At 41.9% G+C, this 16,984-nt stretch overlaps 1 long non-coding RNA gene across 1 annotated transcript; it reads left to right on the forward strand.

Moving 5' to 3' along the window:
- Window positions 1-14,104: 14,104 nt before the first annotated feature.
- Window positions 14,105-16,522, forward strand: LOC120321126. The gene is made up of 2 exons (XR_005560695.2): window positions 14,105-16,095; window positions 16,179-16,522. It is a non-coding gene; the product is annotated as an uncharacterized LOC120321126 (long non-coding RNA).
- The last annotated feature ends 462 nt before the right edge of the window (window positions 16,523-16,984 follow it).

Consider the following 16,984-nt stretch of genomic DNA (forward strand, 5'->3'; position numbering starts at 1 on the left):
TTCGAAATGAAAGGTTAACAGATTTAAGGGTTTTCTTTTCTTTTGCGGCCACGAAACTAAAACTGAACACTTGTCGTCATCTTGCAGTCGTCGTGGTTGCAGTCGCCTTGGAAATCACAAAAGTTTAACAAGTTTTTCACTTCGTTTTTCAGCCGCCTCACAAACTTGCATTTCACAATTTTCTTTCGTGTTGTGTTTGTCTCTTCCGCTCCAAGCAGCTCGAGCTTAAAGGGAAAATTTTAATTAAACTATTCATGCGGTTGCTCTCGGAAGGAGGAAAGGAGGATCTGCATCTGGATCTGGTTAGGGGGATTGGGCATGGGTATGGGATTGGGATTGGAGCAGCCTGGAGCTGGGTTTAATGTGCAACAGCTGCCAGACTTGAGCACAGCCACTTTTCAAGTGCGTACTTTCTAATTTTCACTGCAACACGCAGCTCGGCAAACAAACAAACGAGCAACAAAACAATGCGCAAAACAGTGGCAGGCTTATTTGCCCAAGGAGACGTCTAGAAGGCGTGCAGACGACTCAGTACACTGGGCGAAAAATATTATTAAATTTCAGGTACGAAGTACGAAATACCTGCATGCTCAAGAAACTTACACGTAACTTTTGCAATAAAAAAGTTGGAAGAACGTTTAGAATATAAATTACTTGCGTATTTTATTTCATGAAACTCTACCATAATTGTGGCTAACCAACTGCTGTATAAAAGTTACAACAAAACTATGTTTGAATTAAAACTGTGGCTTTTGCAGTGCCATTCTTTAGTTTGAGGTAGCAAATGAATTTTGTAGAAGCCCAATACTTTGATGAGCTTGGAATGCATTTTATTTGCATTCCTACCGAATTTTGTGACCAGATAGGGTGATATAAATAAACAGGAATGGGTGGATATTTCTCGCAGTGTTCTCTTGTGTGACTTTTGCCTGAAACTGGTGGGTGTTGAGGCATTGGTTATTGTGTCGTCTCGTCTCTGAGCTGCTTAGTAATACCTTCTTCCCCGCGGTGGCAGTGTCTTCTCGGGGAGATTTCAATGTCGAGACAGTGTCTTCCCTCGTTGTCGTGGGCAACAAGTGCAGATGGCTGGATGGATGTACATAGTTGGGGATGTGGCTGTGGATGTGGATGGGGATGTGGGGAAGTCAGGGAGCTGGAAGAGTTGGGTTTATCTCAACAAGCAGGCATTACACGTGTATGTGGGAAATGGTCTTGTAAGCAGTCTGCAATGCATATTAGGGGAATGTGTACGCTTCTGGCTTGTTATCCTTCATAATAATTAGTTCAAGTACAGTTTGGGAAGAACTAATAACGTACAATTGCTGCATAATACCCTCTTTAGTTGAAGAGGCTGGCTTTTGCTTACTTTTTGTAGTGCTTTTGTGGACTTATGGTTATAGTTATTTTGCTAAGTAACCACGAATGGAAAACAATTAGCTGTCGAGCATTTATTGTTATTAAATTCTGGAGACCTTTGTTGATTTCCATTTTTATTATTTCAATTAGCACTTTTTGGGAGGAGTGGCAAAAAGTGTAAGCCGCTTATGATGGCAGAAAACTATCAATGATTTCTTTAGAGCAACCGCAAATGCGAATGCCGCATTTTTCATTTAAAACAAACTCTGTAAACCGCAAAAATAATTATACGAGGCGTGAATTTCTTGAACACAATCAGATCGCCGGGCGTTTGAAATATATATAAATCAATAAAACTGAAAATGCTTTTTTCCACACTTCCCTCCAATTATTTATGACAACAACAAATGGCAAATGATAATAAAAGGCGGCAAGAATAGGAAAAACTAGCTGGTTTGGCCTAAAAATGACACTCTAAAAATGTAGAACAAGTCCCGAAAGAGTTCTCCGCCAGAAACTTTACGATAGAGTGATGCAGCAATGTGTTTTCGGACCACTACAAAATTATGTTTTCGCTTTTACGAGAGATAACAAATTTTTATTGATGTTGGGTGGCTTTGGATGTGTGGAGCTTTTCCATAGCCAGCAGTCGTCGAGTTCAAAATGTCAAGCTGGAAACAATGCAAATGGGGAAGGGCATCGAAGGGCTATATATATATAAATATTTTAATGGAAATACGTATAGTATGGCGGGCAAGTCTTGCAACATATACAATATTTCAATATGTATGTACGGGGAAATCGAAGCAAAGTGCTGATAACGATTTCCGTTTGCTTTTTAGGGGTCCCCTTAATGACTTCATCTCGAAAACGTTTTGTTCGACTCTTGAATGCATTTGCACGCCCGTTTTTGGTGGTTGCCGTTGCCGTTTTGTTGGCGATAAGCGTTGACACCATTAAAAATTAAAAATATATATACATTTTTTTTTTGGTTGGTTACTCCGCCTGGCCTGCTGCTGCTCCAATTATAATTTTCATCAGCTCCGGCGATGGGGCATCATTCATTTGCATTCGCTTTGTCTGCCGGCTCTGCTATCTGCTATCAAGGCACAAGTGACAAACTGGAAATTTATGATTTGAAAGTGTGTCGCCGAGGCTCTGGCTTTCCATCCACCACTCTCCTCGAGTGTCAATGCAATAAACACTTTGACTCGGACTTGTCCGGGAGTACGGGAAGCCAAGTTCCCAAGACATGTTGCATGTGTCATCTGCAGCAGCAGTCGTCTCACTGTTTTCTTGGTCGTGCCACGGGCACTTAGATAAGAGCCTTGGAACGCCGGACCTTGCGAGTGCCTCTCACCCTCTGGTCTCTGGCCGACTACAAATTGTCATCTGAATGTGCATTCCACACGCCCCTAAGCGCCTTATTCGCCAGCAATCAAATAAATTTGGTTGTATTTGTTAATGGCAATGGCTCTACTAGCGACCTAGGGTTGGCAAGCTCACAAGTGCAAAATTAATTGAATTGAGTTGGGAAACTAAAACCAAATCAAGCTGTCCACCCAAAATTTAAATTTGGCTAAATTTCTTTAAAATATATAGTGCGAAATGGATATATTGTACATATAAATGGATATTAATGTACGTATCCAAACGAGGAAAAATCAATGAATGTGTTTTGAGGTAATATAATTTTCTCTAAACGTGTCTTCCTTCTTTTTGATGAATTTAATATACATATATATTGTTTAGTTTTTAGTTTATTAACTCTTTGCTTAACGGGAATCGGCATGCGTTCGATGCATCCCTAAGCCGATGCATCCTCTAAATTGGCCTCACACAAAGTGCAGTTTAAGTAGCCGGCTCACAGCAGTTGACAACTGCAAAATGTTGATGATGACTTAATCTTGGCAGGCTGCACAGCAGTCAGGGTCCCACTTTCATGCCCCAGCTGCATCTCCATCTCCATCTCCATCTCGACTCTCGACTTCCAACTACCAACTTTCAATGCCGAAGAACATGGCCAGTAGTTGGTGAGCGGAATTCTCGCAGCGCTATATGGCAATACTTACTACCAACAGGGCCATTACCAGACGCCATTTGGCTGCCGCATCTCCATCTCCATCTCCTGGCTTAACGAGTGCGGAATGGGTATCCCCATCTCTCCATCTCCATCTCCAGTTCCAGCTCCACTCCGAATCCCCCCATCCAGGCCGAGTAGTCAACAGTTAATCTGCAATTTTATTATAATTTGATTTTTTAATGCTCAGCGAGCAATGCGCGCGCTTCTTGGCTCGTTATATCGTTATATCGGCCCAATGTCTGTCGGCTAGCCGAGAGTTATGCTTTCTTTTAGCCGGAGTCGACGTTTTACGATTTTCTGCCGTTTTTACAATGTTGCCAAACTATCGGGGCCCCGTCTCGCTTAATAATGCACATTTTAATATTCGGCGGTGGGGCTGAAAATATTCCTTTATTCCGTTTACTGTTTGCAGAGTAAAAAGTGCAAGAGTGCAAGAGAGCTCAAATGGCATATGAAATGTTTCCGGCTCGGCGACGACGTTTGTGTTTTAATGAAAACATAAACAATGTTAACACACACAGCAAATGGTCAACTGGCCAGCTCGGCTGGAAACGGGCATAAATATGGATATGGGCTCCAGTTTCTGGCTGCCACGGGCACCGACTGAATTTATGCAAAAATATGTTTTTTTCTTTGTTTTTCACTGCGCTGCCCATTTTTCCCACAACAATCAATCAAAAATCAAGTGACATTCTAAACGGCGAAGCCCAACAGCACGAAAAAAAAGCAACGACAAAAAGTTGTGATTGTAAATTCCTGCAGGGAGTTGGAGGCAGCCGCAGTGGTCACTTCGTCATTCGGTCATCCATGTGTGAGCTGCTGTGGGAGCATTGGAATACTGTTTCGGAGGAGGATTGGCCATTAGCATACGCAGACGGAGGGCCACTCGAAAATATAAAAAATCACGGGGCTTACCCCCAGGGAAACTCAGCCATAACGCGAAAAGAGGCAGCCAGGAAAAGTATAACTTGCTGTATGCTCTTTTAATTCAATTACTAAAAGATCGGGAACTAATTAAATGATGAATGATTTTCTATTGAAAGTTGAAGGAAAGGCATACCCCGTTGCTATACGGCCTACAAGATACTTGCTTGAAAATTGTATAACCCGATCTTGAAGAGGAGATTCTGCAGTTGAAAATGTATGCAAATGAAACGTTGTCCTTTGGAGTCATTATATGATTTTTTAATAAAACTAAAAATATGAATTTACCATTTAAACATAAGCGCAACTTCTTCTCAGCCCGGTTAGTTGACTGTTATTCCCCAATCAATTTTCACTATTTTTGCCAAGATGTTGAAGTGCAAAACCCATTGACTTTGACTCGCGGCCAATCTAGAAGTCTTGTCAAAACGGCATTTTGACGGGAATATACAGAAACTCCCTTTTTCCCCATTTCTTCTGCTGCGCCAGCCTGTGAGTCTTCAAATTGGATTCTGAGCTGGAGTCTGGGTATGCTGCCAACTTCTTCTATTTTTTGATGGCATAACGATGCCAGCAGCCAATGTTGCCAATGCAGCCAAGTTGCAACTTTGGCGGCGGGTGTTGCGTCGAAAAAATGAAAATTCTGAAATGCAATTTGCTGTTATTTTGCTCCAGCTCGCTGATTTGTTAGTTCTCCGGCTGCATCGTTGACTCTTTTGTTTTTAGCAAATTCAATTGTATTATGCAACAGCTGCTGATGCCGTTGGCCGCGTATCTAAAACTTAAATTTATACAAATATGCAATACACATGAAGGCGATTTGAGTTGAGTTGAGCTTTGCTTTGGCTGCGCTGCTCCCCCAGCCGGCAGCATTTATTGTTGCCATCAATAAAGTTATGTAAACACGAGCACAGACTCACATACTGCTCGTTTTACATATGCAACATTTAAGGTTTTTTCCTCATTTCATCGACCCCAAGCAACCAGACCGCCGGCCAGATAGTCAGTCACTCAGTCAGTCAGTCGGTTTGCCATTCAGTCATTCTGGCAGTTTGGCATTCTGGCATCCGCATTCAGTCAGTCAGCCAAAGAAGCAGTCAGGCGGCGAGTGAAATTTACATGAAGTACATCATTGTTCAGCGTTGTCAAGCGCGCAAAATTTGTATGAATGAATGCAGCACAAGCAGTGGCAAAAACCCACAAAACAACGACATTAAAATTAGTTCAAAGTGCCAGGCGACTTTGAAATACTCTTCAAGCGATAGTATTTATAGGGTTCAGAAGCAGAGATGCACGGATACATCGGGGTAGCATAAAAATTCAACTTGTAGATGTTCTATAGATGAAGACTTTCTAGCACTTCTTCGCTACTAATTGGGAGAGCATTTATATGTGTGTTTCTGCATTGCCCAACTGCATTCGATAGCAAACAAACCTCGCGATGCGTAAGTGCATCCATAAATCGCTACTATTGCTACCTTTTGGGCAACGTGGTGTGGCTGGCTATTGTTGCATGCCGAGAACAAAACGAGACTTGCAACAAAGGCGAGTGGACAGAGCCAGATTGGGAATTTCTTTGGTCTTTTGGTCTTTGGGTCTCGGGTTTGGCATGGTTTGGCTCGGTTTCAGTCAGGCTCTCGTTCAGTTGGGCATTTGCATATGTTTCCTGTGACTTTTGACGATTATATGATTTTTCTGCTCTTTACACGAATCTGGCTTCAGTTTTTATTTTGTTTTCGGCTGCCACTTGTGCAACGTGTCCGTGGCAACTCCTTCGGAGTCCGGGACTCTGTTGCTACTGCATCTCAGCTAAAAGTGCAACAGAAAAGCAGACGCGTTGCATAAAAATAAATCTCCACACAGAATAGAAGAGCTCGGACTTGCCATATAGAGAGGGCTGTGTGGAAATGGAAATCGGAATGGGAATGGGAATGGATATGGTGTCTCTTCCCCGGTGGAGTGCAAAGCCCTGGAGATTTACGTGCAATTCAACAGTTTTATGACTTTACCATCTTTATACTGCACTCGTATGTATACATATAGTTACCCTCGTCTTTTTATTTCACGTATTTCAATCCAGCTTTTTTGCTCGCCGAGCATGCTTTTTCGCTTGTTATTGGCCAAGATTTTGCTGTAGGGATTTTTTGGCATCATTGAAAATAATAACAAGAAAAGCGTATATTTCGCAATTTGTGGTGATTTTTCAGAGATAATTGAACGCGATAATTTGCATACCAGTTAAGAGTTACTGCCAAAATTGATGGCTAACACTGCTATGAGTTCAATATTTGACAAAAATAGTAATAATAGTAAGACGTAAAATCTTAATTAGAAAAAATAATAAAAACTACAGTAGGCAGCCCATAAATTAAAAAATATGCATATGAATCCGGTAACTCTGCTTCTGCCAAGAATTAGCATCTTAAAGCCAATAAATATTTCCAGCTAAGGCTTCGCATTGACCATATACGTCAGTACTCAGAAAATTAATGGATATTTTAAGTTCATTCAGGCAAGCGAACATTGAATGCTTTTCGGTAAATGAGTGAGTTGTTGAATAGTGGGCTTCGATTTGGGGGGAAACCAAAGTGAACTGGGCTCAGCGACTGTTTAAGGCAAAGTCGAGGTGACAACCAATTAAATAACCATATTTTTCATTGCCCAAAGAGGCCATTAATATTTCTTAAATATACAGCTGCGCAGGGGCAACAAAAGCTCCGGATTCGAAAATCGAGAGGTTGGGAGGTACACAGAGGTACAAACTTACAGAGGAGACACACAACTCTCTAGTAAATGAAGCCATTTAGCTGCTTGTTCTCAGGTTGGTCAGCAATGGATCATGGGATCATCGGATTTTTTAGAGCATTGTTATGCAAATGTCAGTCGGCTGCAAAGCGCGTATGATATATGCCCGAAATCGAAAAATAAACTTTAAAGAGCCATTCGAGTGGCGGAGACAAAACCCCAATTCTTAATTATAAGCCATGAAGCCCCGAAAACCAGTTACAAAACGTTTTCGTCTTGGGCCCAGACCGGGTCTATTTGCATAAGAATCGGTAGGCCCAACTACAATGTATTAACTTGTTTTATGTTTGCCATTATTGGCGATTTTACAGACAACTCTCGGGGCTACCGTGCAACGGGGACAGTGGCTGGGGTGCCGAGATAATTATAGTGGGCCCTCCAGCCATCGATGAAGTGCCGCAGCAGCAGCAGGTTCAAGATCAACTCCCGTCGCCGTCATTAGCACGCGGATAGATATAGATGGAATTCATCCAGCCGGTGGTGTCCATCGACGGTGTCCATCCCATAAAACTATGTACAATTTTTAGTGGGCCTGGGTGCTGGATAGCTGCTGCTGCCGGCCCGCTGTGCTAATGAATATTTATGGCACCTTAAACTTAAATTATTTTGCATAATATCGAGAAATGCGAAAGCCAGAGAAATTTATAGTTAATTTGATTGATTTTATGTGCAACAAGAGAGCATCTTCCACCATAAACCGCGAAACAATGAGGTAGTTTCTTGAACAATTTGTTGGCTTCAAATTGATTAATGAACAATATATATTGAGAGTGTCTTTCTGGGCCCCGTATGTGTGATTTCTAGCGCGCCCATCGATCGACGCGGTCGAGTGTTAAAGATGCGCAATCATTAGGCAGCTGCGATCCTTTCAGCATGACACCGCAGGATCAAAAGGGCTCAAAATGGGCAACGAGTTGTGCTATTCACACAAGCGGGACAAGCAACCGCTTAACGATTACAAAACAAATTCGATATTGATTATGGTGCGGCATAAACAAAACGAAATGCTCGAAACACAATCAAAACGCCTTAAAGTGAAGAGCCCTGGTGGAAAGATCATTAGATTGATTGATGTTCAAGGATGTGCTATGTGGGAACCAAAGGTGTTGAGCCATTTGGCTACTAAATTCTAAATTGCGGTAAAGAAAATTCTCAACTCCATAATAAACCTTAGCTAGAAATTATTTTCCTAGTGCCATCACTCTTAAATGTAAAACTGCTACAGCTAGAAATTTCCCATCTGCCAACACTCTCGAATGCGATTTTATTGAACTGGGAAAATGAGAAACTCCTACAGCTCCTTTCTCATCTGGAGGGCTATGTAAATCAAAGACTTTTGCATTGGCTGCCAGGCGCCCTGCAGCTTTCTAACTAATTAACACTTAATTCTACATCATCCATTCGGATTGGATTTTTGGGCCATGGGGGAAAAGGCAGGGAAAGGGGCAGGAAAACGAGCAGATGGCCAGTAGTTAGTTGGCTTTTGCTGGACGGCAGCAAATGCAATGCATTTCATGTTATAAATTTTGTGGCAATGTCTTCGAATTTCGAATTGTTGTTAATCGCATGTTTGTCGAGCGTGTAATGCGCCACATGCAGCGGCGGCAATTACTTTAGACCATGGCTATTACAACTGGGCCCAGCAGACAACGGGCCAAAAATGTGTGTGTGAGTGTGCACTACACTTGTATGCATAATGAAACAAGCAGCAAAATGTTTGGCTTAATGATTCACAAAATGGTCGAAAATTTACGGCCAGTCCACTGGCAATGGCAAAGGTTATTCGGAAATCTAAATGTGTATGGCATTAATTATATGGCCAAGTTAATGCATTGGGCGCATCGTACGCAAAACAACTAATTGTTATTTTCTTCCTCGCAAATTGCATTTTCATAGAGATTACGACAATACATTTTGCATATGTACGTATTCACCCAGAGATATTGATATTGCAGTTTACATACCATCCTTGTTTGCTGGCCAAAACGCAAATATTTAGCATTCTCTGCGTGCAGTCTTACCTTAGATCTCATTTTGGGCTGGCTAATAGACTAAAAGCGAGGTCTATTAAATTAATAATAATGACGCACCCGGCTATGAGATCTCGACAATTTCCACAATCAGCTTTCAAACTTTCCAGACAAAGCTTGAGGGGATAGCCAGGTCCTGGTTCTGTTCCTGTTTCTGGTCCATGTGCAAAATGTTTTTGTGTGTGCTCCGGGGACCAGTAACTTGTATTCATACGCAATGCATTTCCCAAGTCAGCCAGACCGAGTCCCAAATAGTCGTCAGCCATATCAACTGGTAGAGGAAATATGGCCTGAGAAAAATACAGTGCAACTTCGGTACAAGGATCTGCTGTCAAGCCGCTTAAGGATTCTATTCGTTTATTAACATAAAAAATTTTATTTAATTTTCGAGTTATTACCAAAACATCCAAGGATATAAAAAATTATTTTAAGAAGTTGCAAACTGGGACGCTTCACTGTAGGAGGCAGACGAAACGGGGCGCCACATGCCAAGCGGTGGGCGGTGGGGCATGGACTGGCGCCCGCTTCGCACTCGTGTGAGTGCCGCACGCACAGACATCCTCATTTGTGGCTGAAAAGGGGGGCAAGGGGTGGAGGTAGGATGGTGGGGTGTTGGGGTTGTGGGGCGGGAACGGACGCCAATTAGCGTTCAACATTTTATGACAATTCGAGCGTGGAACAAGGAACATTCGTGTGTGTGTGTGTGTGTGTGTGTGTGTGAGTGTGTGCATTGCTTAGGGGTGCAAGCAGAGGAAAATTGCAAAAAGAGCGTGGAAAATGAGGAGGAAGTCCACGGCTCCTTCTGCTGCTCTATGAGGAGCCACAAGGTGCCCGGAGGAGGTGGCACGAACAGGCAGAGCGGCAAAGTAAACGCGCTGCAGCTCTTAATTATAATTATGGCAGCGAGCTGCTGGTGGCAACTGTGGCACATCCACACAAACAGGAGTTGCAGTTGCCTTCATATTCGCACACACACACAGATACTAACGCAGTTTATTGAATGTCCTCCGGGGACAAGGCAACAACCGGGACTCTTTGACATTGGCGCGACATTGACACAAAATGTCGGTTAATAAATCTCCCCTGGCTGAAAGCGAAAAGCGTATTCGCAAAGTTTTCAGTGTCAAGTGGCGGTGACACTTGAACTTTCGTGGCGTGGTTGCAATAAGCTCTGAAAAGGGGGAACTTCAATTGGCACTTCACTATCGAATGGCTTTGGTCTTTAAGGTTAATATTGAAGTTACTTATATGTAAAACTTCGAGATAGTCAATGTAGCTAACTGAAGTCACCATCCACTACAAATTGTATTGTACATAGGGATAGGTGTATTTTATAAATAATTAATCTTAAGGAAATGTGAGGGTAGAAAAATCCCAAGCATGGATTTGCGAAATATATTTTACAAATTAGAGTCACACCCAATTTGTTAGTTCATTTGCTTTCTTTGCGCATTTCTTAATCAAAAATAACTTTGACGTCACGGCAAATAAATAAAAGGCCGCCACTGAATGAAGCCAAAAAATGAAATGCGAACATGCCTTTTGTGAGTGAGCTGCACTCCTGATAAATGACCACACCTTTAATCACTACGCCACCGCAAAATCCAGCCGCGAATGGATCAGTATGCCACTTTGATCTGGCCGAAGGTGAGTCGAACTCATTTCGCGTGAGCTTAAGCAGTTGATTTGTGCCGAGATATTCGACGAATTCGCAGCCGAAAATTATAATTTATTTAGAACGGCGAACAGAAGTGTTGCCTGAACAGAGCTTCTGCTTTTGGCAGTCAACCAGTCAGGCAGCCAGCGATTGAAACAAATTCATCCGAAATTCTGGCTTAAGGTCTTCTTTATATTTCATTATTTTTGGGGCTTTCGCATTCCTTTTCCGGAGTTCAGAGTCGCGGACTCCAGGCAATTAAAGCAAATCGACCTTCCAGAGCGTGGAACTAAATCACTGAGAAGTGAGTGGCACTGTTTGTTTGGCAGGGGTGGAGGAACTTTTTTGCGATTTGACGTTGGCCAAAACATCACTTTCTTGGCCCATCTAAGCCTTTGGGCATGGCCAAAAGGATCAGCTGAACGAAAGATTGAAGCAGATGGAGATTATAATTAAATGGGCTCATCTGGATGTTTTTTTTGCAGTTGATGCAGCAAACGGGATTACGTTAATCTTAATGGGGTTATTTCCATAAAAATGTTTTCTTTTTTCCACTGGCCATTAAAACTTTGCTCATTGAAATCGATTATTATACACAAACCAATACTACCAGTTTACCACTACTCTTTGAAGTGTCAATAATTGCACTCGAAGCGTGCTTCATGCATTTAACTTAACCATTTAAACAGTAATTAAATCTTGTTTAAAGCCTTCGATTTGACACTTTGTCTGGCCACAGAACGGACACAAAAGGCCAAGTCAGAGCCAAAGTTTCGGCCCATGAATCACGCAAATTGACTGACACTTAAGCCAAATTGGAATAAAACGAGGAAACGACAACAAAAGCCCCAACCCCACCCCCCGCACAACAACATGACAAAGTTTGATGGAGTGCACTTAAAGCTATGCGAAAATGATTTTCAGACTTACCTCGCCGGCCGGATTTACCATTATCTTTGCGACTTCAAAACTGTGAGACATGGCTGGGTGTGTGTGAAATGTTGCATGTGGCATATGGTGTGTGGTATGGTGTATGGGTGTTGTTTGCACAGCTGTTGGTGTTATTTTTATCAAAGCCTCTGTTGATTTAAAGCGCATCCTGCAGCGGCCAGGAGGCAACCGCATAAACGAAGCGCAAGCTCACCTTGTGAAAAAGGTTTATAATGCATAAAATATATAATTTGCAAAATTAATTAATTTTTACAACACATTAATTTCGCCCCGGCCAGAAGCACACACTCACACACACACACTCGCCAACTGAGACGCACACACGCAACGGCACTCAGTCAGCCGTGCCACATGCACCGTTGCTGCCCCACTGCCATCAGTCCATGTCCCGTATCCCGTATGCCGTATACCATATACAACATATATAACATATATGCACAAACCATACTATAAGAACCCATACCAAACAGCCCGATTCCCTGGCCATCGACCAAAGTTGCGGTCGTCTGGCCATTGAGGCAGGAGTAACTGGAAAAGCGCTTCCAGCGCTCATTATGCTGCGCCACTTGTATAATTTTTATTTAATTTATTTAAAGGTAGCTGAAAGAATCGTACATGATGACCGCAAATGGACCAGGGCTGTCAAACTGGCCAGATATACATATATAAGAGAGTTATCTTTGATCTATTATTGCTTTTCATACAAGTTTCATACACATTGTTCATCCGAAATAAGACACATCTTTTAGTATCAGTATTATTACTTCGATGTATTGGCTTTAGTTTTCTAATATTAATAATTTAAATTCGCTGGTGCTTTTAAATGCTTTTGTACTTTAAAATATTTTTTTAAACATTTCATTTCTCACTGAGAAGGCTGGTTTTATGTAAATATATGCCTCAATGATTTTAAGTATATTTTCCCTATTTTCCCTCAACACTCTGAATTCCGCTTTCCGAATCAGTAGCTAATGTGAGATTTTGCATAAATTAAGCATCCCTGGATGAAACATACATCCCCTTACCACCAAAACAAAGTTCCTTTCTTTGTGTGAGCTCTTTAACACACAAGTTCATGTAGCACTTTGGCGCATGTAGATTCTGCGGAGGAAGCATAACTTTTTGAGGGCTACGATCATTATGCCAGGACCCCCGACTGGATCGACTACTCCTCCGTTTTGGCCAGCTGGTCATGTTGGAAATGATGTCTTTTGACACGCAGGTCTCCGTCTCCGCATCACCAGCCCGAGGGCCAAAAAGAATGGGAAACTCCTTGCCGACGTGAAGGGTGGTCGTGGCAGAGGCACACTTTGTAGAGCTGTAGCTGTGGGTATTCGTCCGTCAAATGGGGGCTTCACTGCATATAGAGCTGTTGTGTTGTGCGAAACTAAAATGTGCCACATTCGCATGTTTAATTAACGAATTGTTTGACAATGTACGAAAGACCCTCGGTGGAAAGCGCTTTGATGGAATGCTTGCACAAAATGCCACAGCACAGAGCACGCACATGGTATGTATGTATCGTATACGTAAGTGTAATGAGTCTGCTGCATTATTGAAATCGACACAATTTTACTTTTAAGCATGTGCATCCATCTCCCCGCTGCTTGCACTCCGAGTGACGGAGTCGGAGCAGCAATATCAACCGGCAACATGTTGCGTGCATTTTGCCTCGGCGTTGGTAATGTGTGTTCAACGCCGACAGTCAGACAGCGAGACAGACAGAAGACAGAGCCGCCATCAAGTTCAAAGTCGAAATGCTTGTAATATGCAAAAATGTTTTAATTAATCACTTTGATGCACACCGGCATCTCCGGCGACCAGACGCAGCGCAGGCTCGTGACATATTGAGCCAAGATGATGATTGCCGGAGCACCGCCATTCTGGGGATCGGATCGCCGCTTTTGGGTGCCACACCACACCACAGCACACCACACCACCGCACCCATGGCGTCCAGGGTTATTTATGTCTTAATAACATCCATCAATCGGTATAAGAAATGTTTTAAGGCGATATGTTTGCATGCATATTCTTAAACAAGATTCACCCGCAATTTGTCAAAATTCGATGGGAAAAATATATATTTTGCCATTTAATTGTTTATGATGTTATCCCAAGCAACAAAAAGATAAAAACTTTGATAGGAATTAGTGGGCTATAATTCAACAATAAAAATTTAATCAAAAGCAATATTCTATTTGAATGCATTGCAACTGGTAATATATAATGAACTATCGCTTTAAATAACATTAAAATAAAGCATTTCATTTAAACACAAGTTAATTTGTTCTTGATAATACTATTAACTGTTTATTAATTGTACCATTCAGCGGTTTTTCCATTAGCAAAAAGCATAGGCGGCACTACATTTATTGCAACTTTAACACGGCCAATTCGATTTTCCACCATCAATTTTATGCCAATTTGGCGCATAAAAAAGTAGCTTCAAACCTTAATGAAAAACGATATAGGGTCATTAACATCCGACTCTTCCCATTCGACCGTTCTGGCTGCCATTTCGCATAAATGTGCATAAAGTTAAATATGCAGCTGGGCGCACCCGCAAGTCAGGCTCCGAAGGCTACAACGAGTTTAATTTCATTTAAATCTCGGCCCATAAAAAATACATTCGCATAACCGATTGGTATAATTCATTCGAACGCTCCGTCACAGCGGTTCAAACTAGGTTAATGACAAGCTTAACGTTCACAGGTGGAAAATTAAAAAAAAATGCAAAAAAGGGAGTTCCGGGAGGAGCTGGTAAAAATTCCAGCAATAGTGTGAAAATTTCAGGCCAGCACCAGCTGAAGGAGTATAAAAAATATTGAACGCAAGGCACGTGGATCGTTGTTGGGGATCCGTATCCGGATTCCCTTTGCCATTTTCATGGGGGGTCGGATTCCGGTGGGGATTTTATGTGCCCAAAAATGTAATTTAACTAGTGTTTTTCGTGGAAGCCCTTCGCAAAAAAAAAAAAAAAAAGAGCGGAAGCCAGAGCCAAAGGGACATTTTTAATCAAAATTCACGCCACTCTGATGTGGGTGAGCTTTTGTCCTGGCGAAAGTTAGAAAATGATGCCGTGGATTTCCAACATTAAAACAGCACGGCATTGTTGTTGACAAAATATATGATTTTCAATTTCATTTGAGTGCGCCTCTCACTGGCGAGTATTTTCATGTCACGTGATTCTGAAATTTAAAAATATTAAATGCTAGAAAAAAATAAATGTTTGGATCAAGTTTTCAAACTATGTTTAAAACAAATCTGAATTTGACTTTAAAAATCTTACTTCTTACAGAGATGTGCGGCCTTGAATGACTCAGTCTTAGAACAGGAATATCCACTGTATACTAACTCAGAACAATGAGAACATAAAATTTCACAAAAATATTCTTGACTCGACGACAGACTTTGTGTGCGATATTTTTTAATTTTTTGTCTTCTTCATAACTTGGCCCAAAATGCCACACAGGGAGTGCGGATACAAAGGTCTGTTTGGATCGTAAAAGCTACAAAAGCCAACCAGCCAAATGCCAATAAATGGAACAACAAAAACCAAACCAGCACCAAGGAATACCGAAATGGAGCGGCATATTTTGTTTTTATATAGCATTTTTAGTTACCACGGATCTACCGCCATAAAGCGTAGAAATAAAAGCACTTAAAGTTTGTCATCAGCTCGATACATATAGCAAGTTAAAATCGAACTCAAATTGCGGCACTTAAGCCGGTCTAGAAGTTGGCTTTCAGTCCCACGGAAATTTATGACCTGGGTGATAATGCGAGGCGCCGCAAGGTGCAAGCCATAACTGGATTTCAAATCACAGAGCCGGCCCTCATATGCATTATAATGCTGATAAGATGACGAGCTGCATCGCGATGTGGCATGCTGGCCAACTTCCGATTTATCTCAATTGCTGGAAATTGAAACGCCAGCGCATTTAGCACCAATTTAGAACACGAAAAGCTGAAAACTGATACATTCCAAAAGGGTTAACCGTACCGAACGAATTCATTCCATTCGAATCGAATGTCTTCATTTCACGACAGCCAACAGCGAATGGCTTTGGCATATAATCCAGTCTGCCTTTTTTTTTTTAGTCCCATTATGATTATTATAATATATTTCGTGAGCGGAGCTGTTAACTCTTTGAAATTGGAGTAGGCCGAGTGAGTCGTTGGGCAGCGACGGCGGAATGTGTAATCAGAGAAGCGGGAAAGTCATTGTAATCTTGGGTGTTTAGTGGATACAAAAAGATGTGAATATATATTCGAGAAACAAATAAAGGTAAATCGTTTTAATTCCCCCCTTAATAAATTGGAATTAAGCCGCGTCTTATGTTACACATGCATTGATTGGAAAACATGTAGAAAAATCACATTTACCTCAATCGCAAACAGCTGTTGCCGCGGAAGTTAACGCCCTGCAATAAAAATCATGGCCACATATCAAATTATTCGCAAAAAAAAATACAAAAATAAACGGGGGAAAATAATCTGTCCAAACACTTCAAAATAATTTGACATCAACTCGCTTGATTCCCACACGAATATCCAAGCACCAGCAAAAGATTTCACAGATATCCTGAAAGATTGTCAAACTAATTTGGCGCAGGTAGTTTCCCAGTTTTGTGTGCGAGATGCCTGCCTGGCTGCCTGCCCCCGATCATTATGAAGATGTTGAATAAAAGTATCGCATGACATGGTTCTAAAAAGGTTGACAAACGTCTAGAATTTCCGAGTGAGCCCAAAAAGTGGAATAGGTATTGAAGGGGGAAGGGGAGGGGAGCCTTCTGGATCGCAGTCAGCGTTTTCGGAGCTAAGTTTCAATCTGTGGCCAGCAGTGAGTTTATGAAGCGTATAATTTTCGAATGCAACACCTGCTGCTGCTGCTGCAGCACATTTTCGTCTGAGAGTCTGGGAGTCTGAGACTCCGATTCCTTAATGGCCGTCGAGATTCTTGCATAAATAAAAACTTTATAATTGCCGACGGACTGCATGTACCCAGCATTATTGTGCCTGGGCGGTGTCTGCTTATAAATTAAGTCGAGCTCCCACGGCCACTGCTTGTACTGTACATTAAGGACACTTGATAGCTTAATTTATTGCAAGGCAGAAAATGCAGGACGAAGGACGAAGGACACGGCGGGCGGAATGCAGAAAAGGGCAGTGAAAAG

Source organism: Drosophila yakuba, chromosome 2R (genome assembly GCF_016746365.2).
Source record: "Drosophila yakuba strain Tai18E2 chromosome 2R, Prin_Dyak_Tai18E2_2.1, whole genome shotgun sequence".
NCBI classification, from domain to species: domain Eukaryota; kingdom Metazoa; phylum Arthropoda; class Insecta; order Diptera; family Drosophilidae; genus Drosophila; species Drosophila yakuba.